The 10,029-nt window shown below is 34.0% G+C and overlaps 4 non-coding genes across 4 annotated transcripts; all 4 read right to left on the bottom strand.

Moving 5' to 3' along the window:
* Positions 1–2,877: 2,877 nt before the first annotated feature.
* On the bottom strand, positions 2,878–3,036 carry LOC136225054 (U1 spliceosomal RNA). Its single transcript, XR_010686792.1, has one exon. It is a non-coding gene; the product is annotated as a U1 spliceosomal RNA (small nuclear RNA).
* A 408-nt stretch (positions 3,037–3,444) lies between these two features.
* LOC136225077 (U2 spliceosomal RNA) lies at positions 3,445–3,640 on the bottom strand. Its single transcript, XR_010686814.1, has one exon. It is a non-coding gene; the product is annotated as a U2 spliceosomal RNA (small nuclear RNA).
* Positions 3,641–4,003: 363 nt separating this feature from the next.
* Positions 4,004–4,124, bottom strand: LOC136225327 (U5 spliceosomal RNA). The gene has a single exon (XR_010687047.1). It is a non-coding gene; the product is annotated as a U5 spliceosomal RNA (small nuclear RNA).
* Positions 4,125–5,475: 1,351 nt separating this feature from the next.
* On the bottom strand, positions 5,476–5,626 carry LOC136225258 (U4 spliceosomal RNA). The gene has a single exon (XR_010686983.1). It is a non-coding gene; the product is annotated as a U4 spliceosomal RNA (small nuclear RNA).
* Positions 5,627–10,029: the final 4,403 nt, after the last annotated feature.

Here is a 10,029-nt window from a genome sequence, read left to right as displayed (position 1 = left end):
TACCATAAAGCCTTTTTGTCCACTTCTGTATCCCAGAAATATAGCTTTTTGTGCTCTAGCATCAAACTTGTCTTTCTGTGGTTTAAGATTTGTAACATAGCAAAGACAACCAAAAACCTTTATATTCTCATAAGAAGCCTTCTTCTTATACAACCTTTCATAAGGTGTTTGCCAATTCAAGATTTCTACTGGTAATAGATTGATGATGTGTGTGGCTATCATAATTGCTTCTCCCCAGAACCTGTTTGTGACCCCTGACTGAAATAACAAAGATCTGGCTACCTCCAATAAGTGCCTGTGTTTTCTTTCTATGACCCCATTTTGCTGAGGGGTATATGGACAACTCTTTTGATGTTGTATACCTAGATCCTTAAAGATCTGTTGATAACGGGAACTAGTGAATTTTGTGCCATTGTCACTCCTTATGGTTTTCACAGTCATTTCCAACTGGTTTTTGATAAATGACAAGAATTGGTATAAGGCCTCACTGACCTGTGCTTTAGACTTAAGTAAGATAGTCCATAAAGCCCTGGAATAGTCATCTACTATGGTTAAAATGAATCTAGCACCAATTGTAGATTGCCTGTGATAAGGACCCCAGATATCCATATGCAAAAGCTCAAACACTTTATTAGAAACAAAATTGCTTTTTGGAAATACAATTCTATGTTGTTTTGCTAATGGACATACTTCACAAGGCTTATTGCACTTTTGACAATCAATACTAGTAAAATGTCTCAGTTTCTCCCATGAAACATGACTTAGTCTATAATGCCACAGCAAATCAACATCATTATTACAACTAACTGCATTAACTACACAATGTACTGCATTATTAGAAAATTGCTTTAAAACTTCTGACTGGAAAGATCTTCTTGTGAGCAAATAAAATCCATTTTCCAGGAAACCAACTACTAACATCCTTTTAGTCCTCTGGTCCTGTAATACACAATATCCAGTGCAGAAATTAATGACAGTATCTGTGTCTCTTAAGAGTTGGCCCACTGACATCAAGTTGAACTTGAAAGATGGTGCTTGTAACACATTATCTAGCTGTAAATGTGTAGAGAAAACAATTTTTCCTGCATGTGTAATTCTTTTAAGACTTCCATCGGGTAAAGTAACCATCCTAGGGGTTGGTAATAATGCATATTGCATAAAAGAATTAACATTTACACACATATGACATGTGGCTCCAGAATCAATAATCCAAGTTTCATTGTCTATGTTTTGCATCATAGTAGTGTTTGAGTAAACATTACCTGCAAATCCTGAGAAACCAGAAAAGCAGGCAAGATTGGCATTTGTTGAATCACTTGACATTTTGCTATTGTTCGTGAACTTCTGGAACTCCTTTTGAAACATCTGGGAAAACATTGCAGTTGCATTGGACTGATCATGATCTTCTTCATTGCAGTCTGCAGTATATGCTAAATGTGCATGTGCTGGTTGCCCTTTCTTCCCAGCTCCTCCTTTCTTTTTCATTTTGAACCAATCTGGATAGCCTTTCAACTTGAAGCAAGTGTCACGAAGATGGCCTGGTTTCTTGCAATGAGTGCAAATTAAATCATTCTTAGATTTGCTCTCATCTGTAGAAACTTGATTAGCAACTTCAAACTTCTCCACATTTGTGCTATTTCCACCACTTCCTACATTCTGCTTTTGTCTTTCCATTTTCTGGACCATAGCATATGCTTTGTTAACTGGTGGGAGAGGATCCATCATTAAGATTTGATCTCTGGTACACTCATAGATGTCATTGTTCAATCCCATAAGGAATTGCATCAAATGATCTGCCTCTATCATAGCTACTAGTTTCTTTGTATAAGTACCACATTCACAAGTAGGGACTGGATTTATCTCAGCTAGATCCTCCCATAACTTCTTCATCTTTGTGTAGTACATACAAACAGACAAATTGCCCTAAGCAAGATTGCTCAATTCCTGTTTTATTTGGTAAATCAAAGGGCCATTTGTTTCTCCTGTTTTCACATATAAGAAAGATTTTGCCAAATCTTTTGACATAGAACCTAAAATCCATGAAACAACCATCATATCTGTGGTTTTCCATTTCTTATACAGATTAGCATTGGAGGTTGGTGGTGCTACACTTTCTCCAGTTACAAATTCCATTTTATCTTTCGCAGTCAATCCAATTTTAATCGCACGAATCCAAGAAAGGTAATTTGTGGAGGTTAGAGGAGCACTTACCAAAGATAATCCTGGACTATCAGAGTTGCGAAGATCCATGAAAGACGATAATGAACCACCAGTACCATTTCTGGTTGAATTTCCATCCTCAGTAGTCATTTCTGCAATTGATGAATGAACAATAGGATTATCGCCTTCAATTTCTGAATCAATTTCTTCAATATCTTCAACTTCTGGATCAATTCGATCTTCCTCAAACAGAGAAACAAAACTAGGATTTCTCTTGTTGTAATTTCTTCTTTTTCTAACCATTAATCTTCAGAATCAATGCGGAAAGAAAATCAGGAACTAATGATTGCCATTAGCTCTGATACCATGAAAGGAAAGTAAACTGAATTGAATATAAGAAGAAGAGAGGAATTGATATTACGATCGAATGAATTGATTACAATGGCATAATTTGTCTTTTATACAGAAGAAAGAGGGGATGAGCTGTGTGACAGCTGTTTTCCACCAAAACCAACAAACTGAGTAACAGAATAAAGGTCATTGACTATTGTACCCCTTGACTATTCTGTTAATTACAATTAGTTATTCTCAACATTAACCAAAATAATATCATATTGTCAGTAATTACTTTACTTGCTAGATGATCCAATTAATTAAACTATGAAACATTGATATACTACAATTAACTAAACTTTGAAATCTTAATACTAAAGTTGACAGGGGGCCGCGCAAACGCAGACCCCACAACAAAAAATTATGACGTAGACTCTCTTATTTGGGGAGACCTTAAGCAGATGCATCTCCTAAGTGCAATGGAGACCATCTACCTAGTCTATAGACCTTATTAATCACTCATTAACCCGTTTAGGTAAGTATGTTTCTTAGTCTTATTGTCTCATATTTTATAGCATCTAGTCACAACTCCATGCTTCACAATTACACGATGTATGATTGGTATTACATATGACAAAAGTGTTGGCTCTTTCAAGAATAAAGAATGAGTGTTTAAATAATTATTTATCTGGATATGGTGCAACTCGTACATGAATATCGAAAGCTTACAAGTGTTAGTTTTATTTCAAAAGCTAACCCACCAACAAGTTTATTTGAGAGCAAAATTGTTAATAAATTTCTGGTTTAGGTGAAAAATTAATTAAATTATATCATATGGAATTATGTTGGTATCGTTTTGGAATAAACTTGTTGACTAAACAAAATAGAAACAATTGAAAGACCTGCATGACCGTTGCCGAATAAACTCATACAAATTATGAACTAGAAATGGAGGGGTATGCCAAGCCCGTGCGATAATGCAACACATGAGCGACATTTGAAGATCCGAGTAGCAAGCTACTGTAATGGACCCTCCCCCTTAAAAAATTAGTTTAATATCGTGTGGGCCATTGGCCCACGTATCAGATATTAAACTGATAAGAACAGATACTACACTTGATCTTAGCCAAAAGGCCAAGAAAGGTATGCTTGTATAACAACTAATTTGCTTATTTATATTTCATCCCTCCTGCTCCTCTTTATGATGTTGCCAATGTGGGATTGGACAAAAAGAATAAACTTAAATTTAAGAGCCAAACGAACTCAAGGAGATACTAAAGATGTTTCACCTCCTAATCTATCACTACCTTCAATCAGAAAAATGAGAATTGCAATGCTGACTGCTCCAATAAAAGAAAACGCAGCTTCACTTCTTCCTTGTATATTTATACATCTGCCACTTCTCTTCTTTCTTATATATACTTCTATAAATTATAAACGTTATGCATTATGGAGAAATTGGCTTAATATTTTCAAGATCTAACATAAGATTCAACACTAGAATTGATAAAGTCCCACTCAATAAGAGTGAAACTTCCAAAAATAAGGGTATGCCACTAAATAGCGGCAAGCACACGGTATTCTTTAGTAAAAGGCGAAAGAATAGTTCGCTTTGTGCTTACCGCATGGCTCCGTGAATTTTAACTTCAAATTGGCTTTCCAGTTATATATGCAAGCTAAAATCAAGAGCTGCTTGCCCTCAAGCGGTGTGGGATATTATATATAATTGCATCCTTCTAAGAAACATAATGTATACTTGCTGCATCTGTTTCTGTTCTCCTCAGGCTACTGCTATAGATTGATTCTTCTCCTTTTTCTTTTTAGTATGTACTCCAACTATGCTATATTTCATTCATTAATTATTGGTATCAAAATGTCTCAATTGGAAATAATTCTAATCAATCAAATATTATGCACCTTTAATCTCTTCCAGGTGGTTCCTCTCTCAATTAAGGTTTTTTTACGTATACTATCCAAAATCTAACTTAAGCCACTAGAGGTTCTTACCACTCAAGCCAACCTTAATTGCTCATATTTGTATATACTTGTATATATGTTTTTTTTTTTTTTTTGTAACTTCAGAGTATATTTGGATATTGAATATCTTTAAGCTCCATGAAATATTTTAATTTTAATTTTTTTTTATAACATGTGCATAGTACGAGATAGTTTTTAATTTATTTTCATGTGTATTCATATGTTAAACAAAGAAAAATACAAATATTTTATCAAGCTTATAGGTATGCTTAAATTAGAAAAAGTGCAAATCAATTTTACAGAACAAACTGATATGTAACTGGTTTAGTACACGAGAACAAATATATTAGTATTTTTTAGAGATGTCAGAAATTGGCACAATTTGCCAATTTTATGGGTGAAATCGCACCATTTATGACTTTACCCTTTGCTTATCCATTTTAGCAGTACTCTAATATAAAAAATTAACAATAAATATGCATTATTCCCAATTTTTGGGTAGAAAATATGATGTCCCCTTGCATGTCTTTCACTCAATTTTTAATATTTGGGCTGTTATTCTACTTCAACCAAAGTTAACCCAAATTAACCAAAGTTAATAGAATTAAAGTAAGATAGAAGTGTGAAATTGAGTTGGAGATAAGTAAGATAAAGAAACAAGAAAACAGATTTTCTTCTCAATTTTTGAGTTGTTGCAATGTTCATTAGTACATAATAGAAGAAAGATCCATAGAAATCACATTAATAAGAAATGAATATATCAGAATGGGATGAATTTAAAGCATATATCTAGAGTAGAAAATATCTGTAGAAATACCTCAATTGATCCAATAAAACATGTCTAATTGATAAATTAAAGATGTAACAGAACCTTGGGATTATTGTAACTTATACTAGCTGTCATTTTACAATAAACAATTAACCAAATCTAGGAGATGTTAATGGTAATAACTGTGTACAGATCCAGTAGGCTTACAATATTTCAAGTTTATACTGAGATTGTAAGGCTTTACCCCAAAGGGAGCCCTTCCAGAAATTCTCCGAGACCTAGGGTGAACCTAGGCCAAGGAGGGGGTTTGGAAATAGTTTTCAACCAGCAATTGACGCGCCTCGGTTATTACCTCACTAGCTACGTCATTGCCCCAAGCGCAAAGATGCCCCAAGCGCAAAGATGCTTGATACAAAATTTGGACTCTTTCTTTTATTGTGCATATGAAGGACTACATTAGCTTCATTAAACGATGTGGGATTGATGATTATATAAATATTCAGCCACTACTGCTTCATTCTCCACTTTGAAATTGATAAATAAATTACGTTTCAATCTGTGAATATGTTCACATTATACATTCACGTTTTGCAAAACATCATGGCATATTCGAAAGCACAAATTTATGGGGTTAAAGCAATTTTTAGTCCATGATCCATAAAAAAAAATTGGGTTTGCTTTTGGGTCTATTATTTTATGACATTGGCTCTTTGATCTATTAAGATAATTACGTTTGTGACATTGACCTCTCAAGTATAACAACTACTCATATATTGTCTAATTTAGACAGAAATTAGCACATATATCACGAGACTAGTTAAATGTTTGTGTTTGATGATTGTTAATCATTAATGACAATCCAAATGTTATCATGTTTCACCAAATTGCTTAGTTCCCTCAATTTTTATATGAAATTTCACATCCGAAAATCACTTGTTTCTCCATTTATACACACCTTGGAGAACATAACTTCTTCTTCAGCCGATTAGAAATCATCTCACACCTGATTTTACTAGTCTGTTTACATATGTGTGCTTCTTTTTAATAAAATCGGACTAAATGTGATTAATTACTACACATCAGAAATCAAATTAGTTGCTATATATGAGCAAGTTCATATCATAAAATAATAGATGAAGGACAAATGCAAACTTATTTTATATTTTAGGAGTTAGATAATTAATACTTTAAGCCCAAAATTAAGTTGCAGATGTTGTTTACATAGCATTGGCCATTGCAGAAAGTGTAGACGTGGATGAATTTAGTAGTCAAGCATACTTCTCTTAGTTAGATTTGAACTTAACAACAGTAGAATAAGAATTGAGAAAGAAAAGATGAACAAAGCAGAATGTTTGTATTGATTTAGGGAAAAGAAAAGTAGAATTTGAAAGGAAAAAACAAGATACAATGCAATTATGACAATTCCCTCTCTCACTACGAGCCAAATTAGAGTGATAAATCTTAACACTCATATATCCTCATCAGAATCTGGACCCACTATAGATAGCACTTCTCTATCAATACTCCCTCCATGAAAATTAGACTTGTCCTCGAGATTGATATCGGGAAATTGACTCCTAATGGCAGTAGAGTCTTCCCAAGTTGCCTCTTCTTCTGGTTTCCCCTTCCAAATTCCAATGAATCAACCATTGAGTGAAAGGCTCTCCCCGTTGAACCACGGAACCGTGAGCCAGAATAGACTTAGGAGATAGAAATCAACATGATCCAACTCTAAATCAAATGGAAGAGTAGCCTCAATTTGTTGAGAAGGAACATGTTCCTTTAATTGAGAAACATGCAAAACAGGGTGAATTTGTGAAGTATTAGGCAACTCTAGGTGGTAAGCCATAGGTTCCAACTGATGAGCCATGAATATTTAGCAATAAGGATGGAGTTTGAGATAAACTCATTATCAGACAGCAAAACATACATCCTGACGATGTTTATCTGCCTGGAATTTCATTTGTTCCTAAGCATGTTGTAAATGTACCTTAAGTTGCTACAAAACTTCACTACGATCATGTAATTCCCTCTAGACAGATTCCACACAAATCTCGGCTAGAAGAACTGAACTACAGTAGGTAGGGAACGTCCATAAACAACCTCAAAAAGAGACATACTAGTAGTAGATCTGTGGAAAGTCGAGTTATACCAAAATTCAGCCCATGGAACCCATAGTGACCATAAAACGGGGCTAACCAACAGCAAAGCAACGTAAATAAGATTCCAAACAACGGTTAAGAAGAACTCGTGAGAAGTTGTGTTCCTGTAACTTAAACAGCTCTTGCAAAAAATGACTGACGAAAATCAAATCCCGATCACTCAAAATAGACTTAGGAATGCCGTGATGCCTAACCACTTCTCAAACGAAAATGTCAGCAATGTTTTTAACTGAATATGGGTGCTTCAGCAAGATAATATGCCCACATTTGGACAAACGGTTCACCACAACCAACAAGACATCGTATCCCATAGATTTAGGTAAACCAAGAATAAAGTCCATAGAGACATGTTCCTAAATAAACTTAGGAATATCCAATGGCTATAAAAGTCTACCGGGAGCTAAGGAACTTGCCTTACATCTTTGACACACGTTACAAGCTTGAACAAACTTCTGAACTTCAGCGGTCATGCCCATCCAATAAGGCTTATCCGCCAAACGACAATAAGTGCGAGTGGTACAGTGAAAACTCTTCAATCAGTTTTAGAATCCAAACAGATTCTTTGGAGATGAATAACTGATTTGTGTACATCTAGGTGCCATTGGAAAGAGAAAAGTCATGGTACGTAGTGTTGCAAATTAGAAATTATTTGCTGCAATATAAAATCACGCTTAACCTTGTCAAAGCAAATGGGCTCCTTGCACCCATATGGGAGTAGAAATAATGGCAGTGAATTTGCCAATTTCTGGGGGAGAGAATTGTGCATAGGTTTTACGTATGATTTCGGAAAAAAAAAGAAAAATTAATATGAAATCTATCCATATATGTATATTGAAAATCGAGTTATAGCGAATAAATAATATCGCGCGCATGTCATGCGCACAATCTCGAATAAAAAATTGAAAACATTGATCAATCCGAGATGTGATTTCATATTTAATTACAACAAAAATGTTATCCAAACGATACTTAGTATATTCAAACTGACCATTTATTAGAATTCTCTATTATCATGTATGTTAAATACGTGTAATAAAATTTATTCTAAGCAATTAAATAAAATTGCAATGTGTAACGGTCGTAATTTAAAAATGAACTAATCCAGAATGTCATCTTAGATTTTAAAAAGAGAAAAAAAGACGATTCGAATTAGCCCGAGAATGTCACACGAACCAAACAGTCGAGAAAGATATGTCTTGTATAATATCTAATTGTTTTATTTAGTGGGTGTTTGTTTAAGCTTTTCGGATGAACATTTAACGTTTCACTCCAAACCGCAGAAAATATAGCGTTTGGTTAGGATTATATAACCGCAGCGTTTAGCATTTTCTCGAAAAGCTCATATTTGAAGCTTTTCATAAACAGCTGTTTGTAGTTATTTGTTATTGATAAAAATTATCATTCTTATTTCCACAAAATATGTTTCTTCTTCAACATTATTTATATGTCTACAACATAATTGCCAGAAAAATAAGGTTTTGCTGCGTTTAATAAATTTTTTATTTTTTATATAGATTATTTTTTATTAATTTGTGTAACAAATTTTTTATTTTATAATAGGATAAGGTGCAAAAATACACTTAACGTCTAAAATGGTACAATTATACCCCTAATGTTGGCAGTCAGGAGCAATTTTACCTCTAACATTCACAAGTTGGATCAATTTGAAAAATAATTCATCAAACTGTCTTCTTGGTCATTAATATTATCATCTACACTTCACATGTGCATCATTTTATCATCATTAGTAACCAATCAAAAACATATGGTTAGACGTGAATTTTTTTAAAAAATAAATATATTATCTTTTGTACAAGTTGGACAAAAAAAAATTTAAATATTTCGCCGAATTTGTAAATATTAGGGATAAGGTGCAAAAATACCCTTAACGTTGACGGTTAGGAGCAATTTTACCCCTAACGTTTAAAATGGTACAATTCTACCCTTACCGTTGATAAGCTAGTCCAATTTTAGACAATACTAACAGAACTTTTTTCTCTGTTAAATGTTCTGTCATCTGCAATTCTCAAATCTCATCTGCAATCCCTAACCTGTAGCTTCTCAAATCCATCTGGCCTCATGAATCTCATCAACGCCAGTCCCTAACATCTTCTTCCTGGCTTGTTTTTGTTAGTTACATTATTCTCCGTTGACATGGTAATTTTTAGTTGCGTTGAGAAAGAATGGGAAATTGATGATTTTGTATTTTTCTGTTTGGTGGCAATTTGCAGATCTTTGCTATACAAGGCCTGTGGTAAATACTGAATCTAATTTACAGGTCAGTCGGGTTGCTGTGGTCCGGGAGCTGGCAGCTCTATCAAGTTGCAGATGAGATTAAATGATTCTTCAATTTTTTTTCATTGAATTATTTCTTTTTCGTGATTGTTTTTGTGCTGGGTAATGCGTTTGATTCAATCGATTTTACTATCTTTTCATCCTTCAAAATCAGATCAAAGGATTTGAAGTTTTTCAATTTTCCCAACACATTTGTACATAAGATGACAGAACATTTAACAGAGAAAAAAGTTCTGTTAGTAATGTCTAAAATAGTACTAGTTTATCAACGTTAAGGGTAGAATTGCACCATTTTAAACGTTAGGGGTAAAATTGCTCATGACTGTCAACTTT

Source organism: Euphorbia lathyris, chromosome 3, assembly GCF_963576675.1.
Source record: "Euphorbia lathyris chromosome 3, ddEupLath1.1, whole genome shotgun sequence".
In the NCBI taxonomy this organism is placed as follows: Eukaryota; Viridiplantae; Streptophyta; class Magnoliopsida; order Malpighiales; family Euphorbiaceae; genus Euphorbia; species Euphorbia lathyris.
This window is presented reverse-complemented; position numbering and strand designations above follow the sequence as displayed.